Source organism: Arvicola amphibius, chromosome 9 (genome assembly GCF_903992535.2).
Source record: "Arvicola amphibius chromosome 9, mArvAmp1.2, whole genome shotgun sequence".
Classification (NCBI taxonomy): domain Eukaryota; kingdom Metazoa; phylum Chordata; class Mammalia; order Rodentia; family Cricetidae; genus Arvicola; species Arvicola amphibius.
In genome coordinates, this window is record NC_052055.2 from 27,216,377 (window position 1) to 27,232,605 (window position 16,229).

General features: G+C 43.0%; 1 protein-coding gene across 6 annotated transcripts in view; it reads left to right on the forward strand.

Moving 5' to 3' along the window:
- LOC119822820 (transcription initiation factor TFIID subunit 8) overlaps positions 1 to 16,229 on the forward strand; it is a 121,075-nt gene that overhangs the window by 89,339 nt on the left and 15,507 nt on the right. For 4 of the 6 annotated variants that reach the window (XM_038342399.2, XM_038342404.2, XM_038342405.2 and 1 more), the window contains exons 3-4: positions 737 to 946; positions 12,381 to 12,725. The gene's annotated coding sequence lies outside the window, so the exon portion shown is untranslated. The remainder of the gene's footprint in view (positions 1 to 736; positions 947 to 12,380; positions 12,726 to 16,229) is intronic. The other 2 variants (XM_038342402.2, XM_038342400.2) reach the window with 2 other exon arrangements.

Consider the following 16,229-nt stretch of genomic DNA (forward strand, 5'->3'; position numbering starts at 1 on the left):
TACCTGAAATAGTCTTTCTCTTTTTCTCTCCATCACTCCTCTCTCTTACCTTCTTCTCCCTCTGTTTTGAACTAGCTGATATGGATGTATATAAGGAAGATACTATGAAACATTCTCAGTGGATAAACAGTTTGCTCGCCTATAATGTGAGTGGACAGTGGAGGTGTGATGCTTGTTAAACACAGATGGCACCTAGACTCTTAGAACAGTGGTTCTCAGCCTGTAGATTGCAGCCGCTTTGGGAATTAAATGGCACTTTCACAAGGGTCACATATTAGATATTCTTCATACCAGATATTTATTTTGCTTATCAGGTATACATTATGATTTGTAGCAGGAACACGGTTACAGTTATGAAGTAAGAACAAAATAACTTTATTGTTGGGAGTCACTACAACATGAGGAACTGTAATTAAGGATTATAGTATTATGAAGGTTGAGACTTATTTTTTGAGCAGTCTATAGAGACTTTATTTGGGCTACAGGTATTATTAAACTTATGGCGAGTTCTTAGAAGGAATGATACTGGGTCTGCAAACTAGGGACTTGACCTGGTTAGTTGGGTCCTTCTAAAGCAGTGGCTCTCAACTTTCCTATTGATATGACCTTTTAATGCAGTTCCTCATGTTGTGGTGACCCCCAAATGTAAAATTACTTTTTGTTGCTACTTCATTTCTGTAATTTTGCTACTGTTATGAATTGTAATATAGATAACTGTGTTTTCCGATGATCTTAGGTAACCCAGACTGAGAACCACGGCTCTAAAGCATCAACATTCACTGGAGTTATTTCACTTTTCCAGAAGATGCTTAGCAACATCCGGAGATACTTACGTTATGGCAATTAGAAAGGTGGTATGAAGAACCAGCCCAACTTCATTTTGTTCTGGGGAGCCATTTTGAGTCTGTAGCTAAATTCAGTTTCTGTTTACAGAAAGATGAACATGGTATGTACTCACTTATAAGTGAATACTACCTCTAAAGCAAAGGATAATGAGTCTATAGTCCATGACCCTAGAGAAACTAATTATCAAGGTGAATCTGAAGAAAAAACATATATAGATCCCCCTGGGAAGGGGAAATATCACCTGACAAGATTGAGAGCATGGGATTAGAGGAAGAAGGAAGGGCAGAAGGGGAAGAGGAAAGGAGAAGGGGAAAGGGAGGATGACTTGAGGAACAGGATAGTCGAGATAAAGGAAGGACAGAGATGGAGAGCAAAGAAAGAGATTTTGATTGAGGGAGCCATTATGGGACTAGCAAGAAACCTGGCACTAGAGAAATTTCCAAGAATCCACAAGCATGACCCCAGCTAAGACTCTAAGCAGTAGAGGCAAGGGTGCCTGAACTGGCCTTGCCCTGTAGTCAGATTGATGAATATCTTAAATGTCACCATAGAACTTTGATCTAGCAACTGATGGAAACAGAGGCAGAGACCCACAGCTGAGCACTGGGCTGAGCTCCCAAAGTTCATAAGAATGGGAGGAGTGAGAATATGAGCAAAGAAGTCAAGACCATAATGGGGACACCCACTGAAACAGTTTACCTGAGCTAATGGGAGCTCACCAACTCCAGCCAGACAGGGTAGAAACCAGCAGAGGACCAAACTAGACCCTCTGAATATGGGTGACAGTTGTATGACTGAGGCAGACTGCGGGACTCCTGGCAGTGGCACCAGGATTTATTCCTACTGCTTGTACTGACTTTTTGAAAACCCATTCTCTTCGGAAGGATACCTTACTCAGCCTAGATATAGTAGGGAAGGTCTTGGATCTTCCCTAAAGCTAGGTGCCTTATCCTCTCTGAGGAGTAAATGGGTGTGGGTTGGGGGGGGAAGGTGGAGGAAATGGGAGGAGCCAAGGGAGTGGGAACTAGGATTGGTTTTGTAAAATGAAAAAAATAGTTTGTTTTCTTTTTTTAAAAAATAAAATAAAAAATAAAAATGCTATGTGACCATGGATATGTAAAAACAAAACAAAACAAAACAAAACAAAACAAAAAATCCCTTAAGATTCTGTTTCTTAGAATTTGACCTTAGAATTTCCTTGAATCTTCCGGGAATTTTAGTAGGTCAGCACCTTAATGGTGCCTTGACCTATACCCTCCCCAAACCACAAGATGTTTTGCCAAGTAATCTCAAAATTGCTATCTGTTTTTGTATTTTGCTTGCTAAGTTCCTTGTCAGAAATCCCTCATTTTTTCTTTTTCTTTTTCTTTTCTTTTCTTTTCTTTTTTTTTTTTTTACTTTTTAATTTGGAAATCCCCCATTTTGAGGGGTATAATAATCTTACATTCCCTGTACTCAGAGCTGGTCTCTTGAATCCTGTCTTAGGGGAAGATAGGTATGGGCACAGTCCAGCTTGCTTTGATTTGATAATTTGTGTCAGTGGTCTGTGTCCTCTAGTCTGTGGGATTAATGGGTAGTGCTCCCAACATCTAATGTGTGCAGTCCAAGGATGTCACTATCTTAACTATGTTTTGACTAAGAATTCTCTGGTTCTAAATGTCCCATGGCTCTGAGATGGAGGAACTCCATTTCAAGTCCTAAATACTAGATTGATAATTAAAAGTGGCAAGGGGGTGACAAAGGATAAATAGAGTATTTTAGGAAGAGGGAATCCAGTGTAGGAGGCTGAATTGAGGAGGAGCTTATGGAAGATTAGAGAAACAGGGTTAGGAAGGAGTAGTATCTGGCACTGAGTAGGAGAGTAGAATTCTCACACTGGTTTTTCTTGATACAGCTCTGGGTTTGACTCATTGTTCTAGAATCCTTTTGGAGTATACTAGGAAAAGTGATGTCAGCGATGTCACAAGACTCACATTTCTAAGAGGCTTCCCTGGCTGCATTAGGGAGAGTCAGGCACAGTGGAGGCAGAGGACTGTGGAAAGACCAGTCAAGAACTGTGGGAAATTCTCAGCAATAGATGGTTCTTGCTTGGACAAGCATCACCTGAGCAGGCAGGCAGACAAGCAAAGACTTTAGTCTTATAATATAGTGTGAAGAATAGTGGAAGATTTGAAATAAGGTGTTGGTGCAAGATAAAGAGGGATCATAAATGGTACAGTGGTCAAAGATGCCATTAGCTGGACTAGGAAAGGCAAGGTGTATATATAAATATCATTGGTTAAGTGTTACCCACTTGAGTTAAGGAGCTGTCGTAAAAAGATATATCCACAAATTCTTTGGTCCTGCTTCCTCGGAGATAGAGGTTAATATCCCTTTGCTTCACTGGTCTGGGTTTAGCTTCTTGTGGACAGGATACGAGAAGATTGAACAGGTAGGACACATGAAGTTAGACTGCAGAGTGACTGTGCCTTCTACCTTCAATGTAATCTCCCTCTGTTGTGACTCATTAAATCAGCTGAGGTGTCAGGAGAGAGGGACTCTAGGGGACAATGTGTCAAGATATTCAAACAGCCCATGAAGTTCTAGCTGGTGAAGAACTGATCCTGACAATAGCCACATGAGTGTGAGCTTAGAAGCAAGTTGTTTCCAGTCAAAACTTGAGAATATTGGTGACTTCAGTCCTACATGACCTCTTGAGGACAATTTTAAGATATATCTTGAACCAGGGTCATGAGCCAAACCACTTCTGAGTTACTAACTAAAGGAAATTTTGAGATGGTACATCCTATACCTTTCAGAATTGGGTAAGTTGCTACTCACTGATCAAAACCAAATGCAGATGTCCTAGAAATTATGCTGGCTAAGACTATCTCAGTATCATCTAGACACTTAAACAAATCTGATCAAAACAGGGCATATGTAGAGCATGCTTAGCAGTGATACTGTGGACTGATTCATCTTCATGTAGACGGTATGCTAATGTCAAAGAGAAATGCTGCTTGGTTCTTAACACTTGGTTCCAAAGTCTGCTAGGTTGCAGCAGGAACTAATACATAGTTCACTGTAAGTTCTCAGCAGGAAGCACAGTTAATCCTGTATTAGTCAGAGTTCTCTAGAGTCACAGAGTTATGGAATGAATCTCTCTCTCTTGCTCAGCACTTTTGGAATGACTTACAGGCTGCAGTCCAACAATGGTTAGCTGTGAATGTAAAGTCCAAGAATCTAGTAGTTGCTCAGTCCCATAAGATTGACTGTCTCAGCTGGTCTACTGTATATGCTGGAATCCTGAAGAAGTAGGCTCCAATGCCTATGGAGGAATAGATGTTGTTGACAAGGCAAAGGCAAGCAGAAGAAGAATGAACCCTGTTTTCTTTCATTGTTTTTATATAGACTTCTAGCAGAGAATGTAGGTCATTCTGCCTTAAGACCCAGATCAAAAGCTGGTGTCTTCCAGTCTCAAGATCCATATCGAAGGTGTTGTCTTCTGGCCTCAAGACCTATATTTTACAGATATAAAACTACTGGATTGTAGTTCGTTCCAGATATAGTCAAGCTGATAACCAAGAAGAGCCATCACAACCCCATCTGTGTTCCTGATTGTTAACTTATATGCTGAACATGGTCAGGGTCCTCTGAGGGCTTACTGTTTTATGGCCTAGCTAGATGATGTCATTGTAGCAACAAAATAGTACTAAATAAAAGCTGTCTGGAATTATCTAGAATCCTGCCTCATTTTTCTTTGTTTTTTCTTTTTAAATTAGTATTTAAGACCTTTATTAACAGGTGCTTAACCCAAAACATTTGTTAAGTAAAAACAATGAAAACCCCATGCTGCATAGTTAATGCTGATATTTCTAGTTTATCCGTTCAACTGTCCAAAGAGCAGCACTTGATGTTCATTCCTTATTGGTCTGCCTCATCTTTCTAGAAATCAAAGGACTGAGTCCAAGAGGAGGCATTGAGCTTCTTGAAGACTATACAGGATAAAGTCCAGAGTAACCTCCATCAGGGCTGGGATAAGGTCAACTACTGGGGCCACTTTTAAGCACATGACTGCCCTTATATGACCCTGAGAGCCAGTGTCACTTTTTGTATCCTTGGTCATAAAGACTGGAGCTTAACCAATGACTAGATTAATTTCTAAGCCTTACCTTGCTCCCAGTTCTGTCTCTACCCTAGTCTTCCAACCTCATGGTTCCTACACTAACCTTCACTTCCTTTATGGGCTTTGGGACATGTTTATTGTTTTTAAATATTTTTCTTTTACCAATAGATCTATCTTATGAGAATTTTCCTAGGTAATGTATATAACACCCATGAGGCACAAAATCAGCTTTTAGTCACATGGAAGTCTCTGGCCTAGGGCTCTGCTTCTTCCAAAAACCCTCACTTTGGATTGTTTCTTCAGTACTGCATTTTAGCAAACCTTAGCTTCTAGGACATAGTTGTAGGTCCAATTTGGTTTTGAAGATGTTAGAAAAATGAAGAGGCTGTCTCATAATGATACAGACAGAGGGATGTGCCTGATGTAGCCCTTCAGCCTCTTTTATAGATGGGACAGGTGCCCCACAGTGGGTCTGAGTGTCACATTCAAGTTCATATAGATTCATAGTGCAAAACTGACCTGAAGACCAGGCTTCTTCTCTGGATCATGAGTGTCTTAGTTACCTTTGTGTCACGATAAAGAACACTCAATACTGGGCACTATGGAAAGAAAAGAGGTTCATATGGATCACCATTCTGGTGACTGTGGGGTGTCTGGACAGGGCAAGGGAGTCTTGGTTGTGTTCCAATATGTAGAAAGGTAGAAAGGCACTGGCCGTGTGCAGAAGGGGTGTATATATGAACATGGAAGTTGGGGGTGAGGGAGAAAAGGAGGTACCAAGTTTGTGTACTCTGTCCTAGCCCACTGTCTCCTTTCAGTTCAGTGATCAGTACACTAAGAGTGTAGCCACGAGGACACAGTCTCCTTCCCTTGGGTGAGCGCTTAGAGCCTCAAGCATCTCAACACGGCCACGCAGGAGACAAATCTTCAAGCACTTGCACCTCGGAATGACAAACCATGGAGACATTTGCCCACCAATCTGTCACTTTCTGTTACTGCGTTATAGAGAAAATATAAACCGTCTGTAGGGCAACAAGGGATCCTCCATGGTGTCTGTCAGTCTCATATGGAATGACAGTGTATACACAGAACATTAATGAACATGGCTAACTAAGCAAGTACCTGTGGAGTAGGGTGTCAAGTCTCTGGGCACATACCAAGGACTACATAGTTGAGTCATAGGCAATATCCACCTACAGCTCTTGAGGATTCTACACACTGATTTCCGTAGTGGCTCTTCCAGTTGGCATCCCATGAGCAGCAAAATTTGTCTTAAGTTTCATTTTGACAATGAAGGAGTTGTATGAAAAAAGAGGAGGAGTATAAAATAAGCTAAACGTGTCTCTGCCCCTCACACCCCTTGTTTCCGTTGTTTTCCCTCTGGTCAGCATTGTGAACTGCATGTCAGTTAACAAGAGCAGCGGTGCAAAAGGTAGTGCTGGACCGCATCCCTCAGACCTTCCAAGTCCTCAAGTGGTGGCCATGAGAAATGCTCACGCTGCCTTCTCATGATTTTACTTCAGCAACTTCTTCCCTGGGTTTGTACAAACACCTCAAAATGCAAATCAAGGAAAAGATCATATGTGCCTGCAGAAGACACATTTTAAAAATCAGCACGTTTAGCACATTGCTTAACTATTCGGCCAGTCATCCAACTCTATTTCTCAAAGTGAAAAAAGTCAAAGATGAGAGCCGGCTCAGCAGTGTTTATTCTGACCTAGCTAAACATTATCACTGTACTTGGTCCAGAGAGCAGTGAGAATGACATTGCTCCCTGCCTTCGTCTTCCTGGTCCTTGCAGGAAACAACTATTTGGTTATTACCATGCAGATGGATGGATGGGTCGGCCAGGTAGGAAAAAGGTCATTGAAACAGGGTGGCAAAAAGGTCATCGGATTTGGTGCCACAGAGAACTTCTTGACTCTGTCAGCAATAGAGTCTAATTTCTTTCCCTGTCAAACAGTTGGTACCCCCGAGAATTATAAATTTAGCCCACAATCTATTTGAGAATGAAGGAAGTTGACATATGTAATGACACTTGACAGGGCGCAGACACTTGCTGCGTCCATGTTCCTCCTTCTCTTTCTTCTAAAAGCTCCCATTCTTTCTTCCACTCTGCTCTTTGAGCTCCATCCAAGTTTGGATTGTCCAGTTGACTTGTCTAAGAGGAGAACTTAGGCACAAATGGTTTGTGTGGGGACAGCCTCAGGAAGCAGGGATGCTAGGAGAGATTGGATGCACAGGGCAGTGAAGGGGAAGAAGTAGCAGGAGGGCTGCCAGATGGAGGAAGGCAGATGGACACCATAGCATCTTGATGCCATTAGGTATCCAGGACATGTGGAAGGTGCTTTGTAAATCACCCTTCTTGTTTACTGACTGTCACCCCAGGGTGCCATCTGTTCTCTCCCCTTTGAACAAGCACACATCCTGTTCCGGCCTATGCACAGAAACCAGGAAATGGGAAATAAAAGTGCCTTGTCTGTTCACTAAACCTGTGAGTGAAGTTAGATATGATCCATGGAGGTCTGATGCTCGGTGTCAGAACTGTGTGCTATACGTGATCAAAGACAGTTTCACAGCGATGCCCAGTGCCCCCAGTTCCCATGGGGCTGGAAGCTGTATCATTTCTTGTCTGGGTGCCTTGGCTGCTCATCCTCAAAGCCTCATTCGTAACTTGGAAGGTAACAGCAGGTCCGCAACACCCAGAAAGTTCCGAAGATACTGTGCCCGTTCCTTTGCCATCAGCGGTTGTACTGTGACAGTGACGGAAAGGGTGACTGTGCTGGTGTGCTATTGCCCCCCATGTCTGCCTGCAAATCCAGTGTCACTTAGGAAGCAGCCTCCTTTACGCATTACCCAGTGATGCGTGGTCTGCTGGGCATCCGCATCATCTAGCCACTGCTTAAAACCCCCCACCGGGGTCAGTGATGCAGTTTCACTAGGACCTTGATGCACTTGAGTGGTTTGTGAAGTACTGGCCTACTGCACCAAGTTGACTCTTAACCTCATGGGAACAGTGGGCAGGTTCCACATCTTATTCTGCTGTGCCTTCTTCTGCCCTTTTGCAAGCTCACACGTCTACCCTGGAAAGACCAAGGCACAGTGTGTCTTCCCAGCCTTTTGTGAAGTTGGATGGAGGTAGCACACGGTTCAGCGTTCAGAAAGGCCAGTGTCATCCACTTCCTTGCTCATAATTCTGTATATCTCAGGAACATCAACGAGACCACGCCTGCTCCAGGAAGCCTCAATGTGTGCCCCTAGTAGCACCTATTTGATGAAGAAGGATTTGAATGCCCACAAACTTTCTTGCATGATCTTCCTTGTTTGGCCTAACCACCAGTATGCTGTGTCCTCTGCCTCCAGATGCCTGTCTTATGTACCACAGCATCATTAGAGCTACATATCACAGGATGCAATGGATGGAGGGCTTCACACCAGATTCAGGAAAGGGCTGATGCTCCCCTCATCACCTCCTCCCTAGGCCCTCTGCGAGGCGTTCTCAGGAAGCATCTCCAGTAGGGAAAAGCCCACACATGGCTGTGATGCTTCTCATCAGTTCTGCAGCAGTGTGCGACACATAGCTGTAGAGTTTCTAGAATATTCCTGTCACTTAAATTTTACTAAGAAATTTTACATACTCTCTCTGGACTTTGTTTCTTGCTGCTACCATCACATGCCTGACAGACACAACGTAAGGGAAGGAAGGATGACCTTGGCCTTTCTCCCTAGTAACTGCTGCTGCTTGCATTCTGGGAGACACAGCACTGGCCATTCTTCCCCTGGTGTCTTGTTATGTCTCATTCGCTCACCATAATGCAAACAATGATGATAAGAGCAAGCATGTATAGAGCCCTAATCACTTAGGCTGATTATCTCATTAAACCTTCATGATCATCTGATGGGGTAGGTCCTGTTATTATCCTATTTTATAGTTGAGGGAACTCAGCAATGCCTGGTTTGGGGAAATGTATGTTTTTTATTGTCTTTGTTATTAGTGAAGAGTGATGAGTGTACAGACGAGAGAAGGATTGCTATTGGACAGAAGGTTGCTTCTTCATGGTTCCCAAGAAGAGAGGCATCCCAGGCTGTGGCAGGGAGACAGAGGGGGAAGCAACAGGTGAAGAATCTTTCCTGTGCTGTGGTCTCTACAGGAGTGGATGGTTATGGAGACCCAGGACTGGCTCTGCAGGGTAGACACTGTCCTCAGCTCTCTGATACCTGCACTGTGTAGCAAGAGCAAGCTATAGTGGCCTGGGTGAGAAGGTGGTGGAGTATGGGCTCCGGATCAACTCGCTTGTGCTTTCACTCACCGTCTAGAAATCGGTTGACTCTGAAATGGTCATCTTGTCCATGTAACCCCGTCTCCACGGTGGTTCACCTCTCTGTGGTGGCAATTGCTTATAGTTAGCCATCTGTGGTTCAAAACTATGAAATGGGACCATGAGGGAACACCTGGGGAAGCCTGTAGCCATTGGTGCACTGACGTGGGGTTTCCAAAGGCTAGGCATCTTCTGTTGAAGCATGAGATAACTTCCTGTCTTTTTTTGTTGTTGTTTAGGAGGATGGGCTCTGCTGTAATAGAGGGTCAATTCAGAGCCTGATCTCCAACTGGAAACTTCTGAGTATTGAAGCACAGTTCTTGTTGCCATTGTCTATCTTATGAAGATTGTTCTGAAAGTTTCTGGAGTCTTTGACTAAGACTGGCAGAAATTGGATGTTGGAGAAAATGAAGGGCAAATTAGTCTTGCTGGGAATGTATGTTCGTATTTTTCTATGCTACTTGCTGTATGGAACATTCTTTGGTGGATAGCTGAGCTACCCTCAGTCTGTTGGTGGGGATAGATCTGCTGTAGACATCTACCTCTTTTGTTTGGTGTCTCAATATCCTTGACCAATAAAATACACCAGTAGTGACACAGTGAACTTCTAAGGCTAGGTCATCAGCCATCAGAAGCTTTCAGTTCTTTAACCTGGACCTCATGGTTCTCTGTCTATATATGTGAGTTGTTGTGGAAGAAGCCCATAACATCCATGCTGAAAGGTTACCTGAAGAGAGTTCTCTTTGTTGTCTCAAATGGACCTTTTCTTCCAGTTGTGCACATTAAGTCATTAGACACGTGAGCAAAGAAATTGCTGATTCTGTAGCCAGGTCAGACCATGTCACAGATATCAGAGGGTGACATTAGTCCATGCTACAGGGAGTAAGGGCTGTTCATCTAGCTCTAATCAAATCCTTCTCCTGTAGAATTGTGATTGATAATATATAATAATTTTAAGACCAAACGTTTAATGGGAAATTTCAGAAAAATAATTCACAAGTTTTCAATTATGTTTCATTCTGAGTAGTGTCATGAATTTTGTGTTATGCTATTTTATACTCTCTGTGACAAAAAGATACAGTTGTTCAATGTAACCATGCTGTATATGCTACCTCCCTGTTAGTCACTCACTAGCCATCTGGATGATCAAGTGCACTCTCATGGTGCCACAGTGCTTATAAATAAGCATCTTTTGTTTCAGATACCCACTGGGAATGTGTATTAGTCAGGGTTCTCTAGAATCACAGAATTTATGGGATGAATATCTGTCTGTCTGTCTGTCTATCTATCTATCTATCTATCTATCTATCTATCTGGGATTTATTAGAATGACTTCCAAGCTGCAGAGGGGCTAGTCCAACAATGGCAGTAAACAGAAAATCCCAGAATCTAGTAGTTTCTCTGTCCCACTGAGGCTGGATGTCTCAGCTGGTTTTCCATATATACTAGAATCCTAAAGAAGTAGGCTCTAATGCTTGTGAAGGGATTGATAAGCTAGCAAGGTGAGGGCAAGCAGGCCTGAAGAAAAAGGAACCCTTACTTCTTCCATTGCCCTTATATAGACTTTCCAGCAGAAAGTGTGGCCCATATTAAAGGTATGTCTTCTTGCCTCAAGATGTTGATTAAAGGCATGTGTCTTCCTACCTCAAGGTCTAGGGATCAAAAATGTTTATCTTTTTTTTTGAGGCAAAAATCTTTCTGTCTCAAAGGTCTGGACTAGAAGTGGATTCACCCACTTCAAAACAAGCAGAAAATATCTCACAGGTGTGTGCTATAATTATAATTCTGCTGGCCTGCCCTATCACTTGGGTACCCTGTTCCTTTAAGAGACAAGCTCCACCTACTCCCAAGCTCCTCCTTCCTGCCAAGGCAAGCTGATCTAGCACCTCCTCTCTCCCTCTTTCTCTGTCTATTTTTCTTCTAAAGAGGTAGCCTCTGCCTTCTCCCTTCCTCTTTCCCCTTTTCTTCCCCCAACCCCGTTAGGGGCAACTGCTGCCATTTTGTTTGAGTTTAAGAAAGGGAGGAGCCACAGTCTCATAAGGTTCTGCCCAGCCCAACAGTATAGCAGGTTACCCACATGATTTGCTTTAAGCCATCAGCTATGATTTTAATAATTACTTTTATGCTTGTTTACATTTGATGTTTTTGCGTGATGGCTCACTTTGGCAAGGTCCACTGAGACGCCCATTAGACACAGAGACACACCTCCGCAGAACATCTCCTCCCCTGCAATGACTCTACTTTCCTGATAAAAAAGCCAGCTTTCTTTCACTCACTTTTTATTTAACTTTATGCGTAACTTAATTTCAACTGTGTGTAAATGTATATATACTTACTGTGAAATGTTTTAAGTAGTCCCAGAACTAATGAGCTCTGTTCATTGTATCTCTTTCCAGACTAAGAAAGCAATGCGTCTCTTGTAGGAGGATGCTTGTTTCTTCCCATCTGCTCAGCCCTGAAATAACCACACAAAAACTGTATTAATTAAATCAGTGTTTGGCCAATCACCATAGCATTTTCCTAGCAAGCTCTTACATACTAAATTAACCCATTTCTATTAATTTATATTTTATCACAAGGCTCGTGTCCTACTGGCAAGGTTCCAGCTGGCAACTCATGTCTTTCCCCTCCGGCGGCTACATGATGTCCCTTGACTCCACCTTCTTTCTCCCAGTATTCAGTTTAGTTTTCCCTTAACTCTAGTCTGCTAAGCCACTGGCCTAAACAGCTTCTTTATTCATTAACCAATAAAAGCAACACATATACAGAAGGACCTCCTACATCACGCCTCAAATATTTTAAATTGGAATATACTTTTAAATCTGTTACAACATACTATATATGTGATTCAACTCTGCTTTGAAATATATTCTATATAATGATAAAAAATTAAAGTTATAAAAGTCTGCTTTTTCTTCTTTATCCTTCACAAGTATAAATCTCACCTGATAAGTTAAAAGCCAGTACAGTCAAGCTTGGCCCCAGCTCTCCAGGAAGATCCTATACAGTACTCATAACTTATCTATACCCGATAAACAGCCCTCAAGTGCTCAGAGATCTGGGGAATATATCATTTAAATGTTTAAGTATTAAAAGGCTGTTTGTTACAGGAAAACAGGTTGACTCCTAGCAATACCACCCACTTTCCTCCTAAGAAGACAGAAGACAGGCACAGAACATCATCCACACACAATTTTTATCAAATGAAAGTGCTAACCACTGGGAATATCTGCCTTTCATCTAAAATCCTGAAGATCTCCAGACAGAATCGGCAGGAATGGATGGCCCAGCTGCTAAGGGCAAAGCAGGCTTGTCTTCCTACAGATTCCTAACCCACAGGATCTTCTGAAGCCTGTCCAGCCCTGGGCTAACAACGGAAGACATATGCAGTCCTGAAGCTCCTGTCCTCAATGGCCATGGAGGACCCTGAGGAGTGGCTCTAGGTAGCCAACCAAGTAAGTTCTCTTGTCATTTTTTAAATCAATAACTCAGGCAAAATTTTATCCTTCTTAAAGATCTCTGATGTAGTTTTACAGCTAAGAGGTTTTGCCAGTTTAAAAAGGACAACCTCACCAAACAGATGTAAGTTATTAAGGTGTATACCTACAGGTTATAAAGATCCGAGGACAAAGGCAAGTTATCAAATCTCTGTCTCTCATTATGCTGCCATTCATAGTGCTAACATTATCAGTAAAATGCTGATAAGCTATTACTCTAATGCTAGCAGAGTAGTATCTACTAAATTGAAAGATCAAGAATTTAAATTCACTCTGGTCATTTTCTAAAGATACTTTTCATTGTGCAAAAACATCTGTCACAGTCACTGTGGCATAACTATGCTGCTGTCTATACAATGTATGTGTCTAAAACTTAAGTTTTCACAAACTCAGAGAATTCTTGTGAGCTCCAAGGGAACCGAATTAAAGGCTTCACCTTAAATAGGTCAGATATAACCCTCTCTCACCTTAAACAGGTCAGATACACCCCTCTCTCCATTCCCTGATCCTGGCACCCTCCTCCTCAATTACCAGCACCTAAAGAAAAAGTTTATCTTCTGAAACTTAACTTTGCTCTTTTCTCTGCCAACACCTTGCCAGGTCTAAGAGACACCGGGAAATTCCATACCACAAATTCTGGACAGGAGTGAAGCAACCAGATACCCCAGGACAGGACCAGCACCCCAGGTTTTCAGGTCCCCAAGACTCTGATGTCCACAAATCAGCAGGAAGCAATCTTGAGTACATGACTCTCTCATCCCCTTAACCTGCCATGCATAACTCTGTGCTTTTTTTTTTAAAAAAAAAACACTTTTTATTTATTATGTATATGTGCCTTTGTATTATAAGAGAAATTTTATAATTTTGCTGTCCTGCTGTCACCTGGGTACCCTGTCCCTTTAAGAGACAAACTCTGTCCACTCCCAGTCTCCCCCTTTTCACTGAGGCAAGCTGATCTTGTGCCTCCTCTCTTACTCGTTCTCTTTCTGTTCATTCTTCTTCTGAAAAGGCAGCATCTGCCTTCTCCCTTCCCAGCTTCTTCCTCCCCCTCTCTCTTCCCTTTATAACCCTTATACCCTCCAAATGCCCACAAAATAAACTCTACACCCAAGCTCTCTTCATGAGTCTCCTACCCTCTGTGGTCTCCCACCATTGTGCTGACCTGGCAGCATCACCCCCGCCATAAACCATAACAGTGTACCCTCTACTTTTGGATTGCAGTTCATTCCAGATATAGTTAAGTTGACAACCAACAACAGTCATCACAGACTGTTAGGACGCATATCCCCTTTTCCCCATCATAGGGGACAGCACTGTACCAGCAAACCCCTGGAAGCCGACTGATAACACTTGCCAGTATACACATTGATTTATGCAGGTTGCATTCAACTGTGCGATAGTCACTTGCCAGGCAATATTTTTAAAGTGGAGATAGTCAAACAAATGATAAGGGACAAATTTTGTATCTCCTCAGAGTTCTCACTCAAGTGAAGAAGCAGATATGTAAATCTTGTGTAATTTGTTGTAGGTGACTGGTTGTGGATAAATGTGACATGGTCTTTGGTGGAAGGCAATAGAGGCAACTCTGAGACAGTGGAAGCTAGCGTGAAGGGAGAAGGAGATTCTGCAGCAGAGGAGTTCCAGGATGGGGAGGGGAGCAGAAGGGACTATTAGGGAAGTTCCCTGAGGTGTTGCATTGGAAACAAAGCTGCAAGAGAAGGAAGACTATGACCTCAGGTCAGACTGCTATGCCACTTTATGCTGCCAGTATCTGTAGTGCAGCTAGTATTTCTTTTCTTTCTATTTAATTTTTCTATACATTATACTGCAATTATATTCTTTCTTCTTCCCCATCGCCTCCCATACTTCCTCTACTTTCTACCTACCAACTTTTAAGTTTTCTCTTTAAAACAAAGAAAACACACTGAACAAAGCAAAACACCCCACCAAAACAAAAGGAAACAAAAATTCCCCACCTCCACTCTCTCCCTGTAAACACAAACAAGCAAACATGGAGTCCCGATTGTGCTAGTTAACTACTCCTGGGCATGAGGCCTGCATGGAGCATGGTTGATAGACCCAGGGACACTCCACTGGAGCTTCTCTATACTAAGCAACTTAAACTACTCATTTCTGTTTCAGTGGTGTCAATTTCTCATCCCTCAAGCTGAGGCATGAGAGTTCAAGATGACAGAACCACATGGCACTGATCCATCACAGAGTAGACTCAGACTAGTGCCCATATACTCCAAACCACCGTGTAGCTGCTAGGCTTTTGCAATCAACAAGTAACTGTCCCAGAATGTTCTGTCATCTCAGAGGAGCATTTTCCAGAGTGAGTGAACAATGGAAGAATGCTGTTGGATTCATTGAAGTGGAGGTGGTGGGCAAAAGGGAGGGGCTGAGGCAGTTTATGGTGCATAGTGATGATAACTGGGTGAGGTAGAGTCGGGGTGGGAAAGATGGCTGGGTTTCAGCGTAGATAACAGGGAGCTAGCTACTTGTCCAGAGGCAGACGTCCTAACCAAACCACCCCCGGGGAAGAAGACCTGCCTGGCCCAGCCAGGCAGGTGTGGCTCCCCAGGGATACCTCTTAACAGCTGTGAGGTGTCTCACTGCCACACTCAGTGGGACTGAAACCTGTTCCCACTGAAGATTAGGGGCACCAGGCAGGTGAAGTGCTCTGCATCCACCTACAAGGGTGAAGAGGTATTTGGTCCTGGCTCCTCTTCGTTCCCTGTGTCCTTCCTTCTCCTGTCTTTCTTTTCTTGCTGCTTTCCTCCCCACCTTCCTCCTTTTCTTCTTCTCTCCCTTCTTCTCTTCCTCTCATCCTCCCATCCTCCCTTTCTCCCATCCTTCCTTTTTTTCTCCCTTCCTCCCCTCTTTTCTTCCTCCCCCTCCCTTCCTCCTATCTTTCTTTACTGCTTTCCCCCATCCTAACGTGGGATTCCCCTCTGTATGCTGTGAATACCATTGTTTAATAAAGAAACTCACCTGTCCTGTTGATAGGGAAGAGTAGAACTATACTAGGAAAACTAAACTGAATGCTGGGAGAAAGAAGGCAGAGTCAGGAGAAGCCATAAAGCTGCCATCAGAGACAGATGTAAGCCACCAGCCAGAACTTTGCCAGTACGCCATGAACCTTGCAGTAAAATATAAAATAATAGAAATGAGTTAATTCTAAGTGTAAGTGCTAGTTAGGAATGCACTGAAGCTATTAGCCTAACAGTATTGCAAATAATATAGTTTCTGTGTGATTATTTTGGGGCTGAGCAGCTGGAAACAAATAAGCAGACTCCTATAACACCATCCTTCCTCCCTTCCTCTCCTCTGCCCTCCCTCCCCCTCCCTTCCTGTTTTTTTCATTTACTTTCATCCATTCTGCATCATTCATTCCCTGCGTTGCACAAGGACCCATTCAAGGGGTCCGGGGTCCTCAGCTACCTCTTGGAACCCACTAAC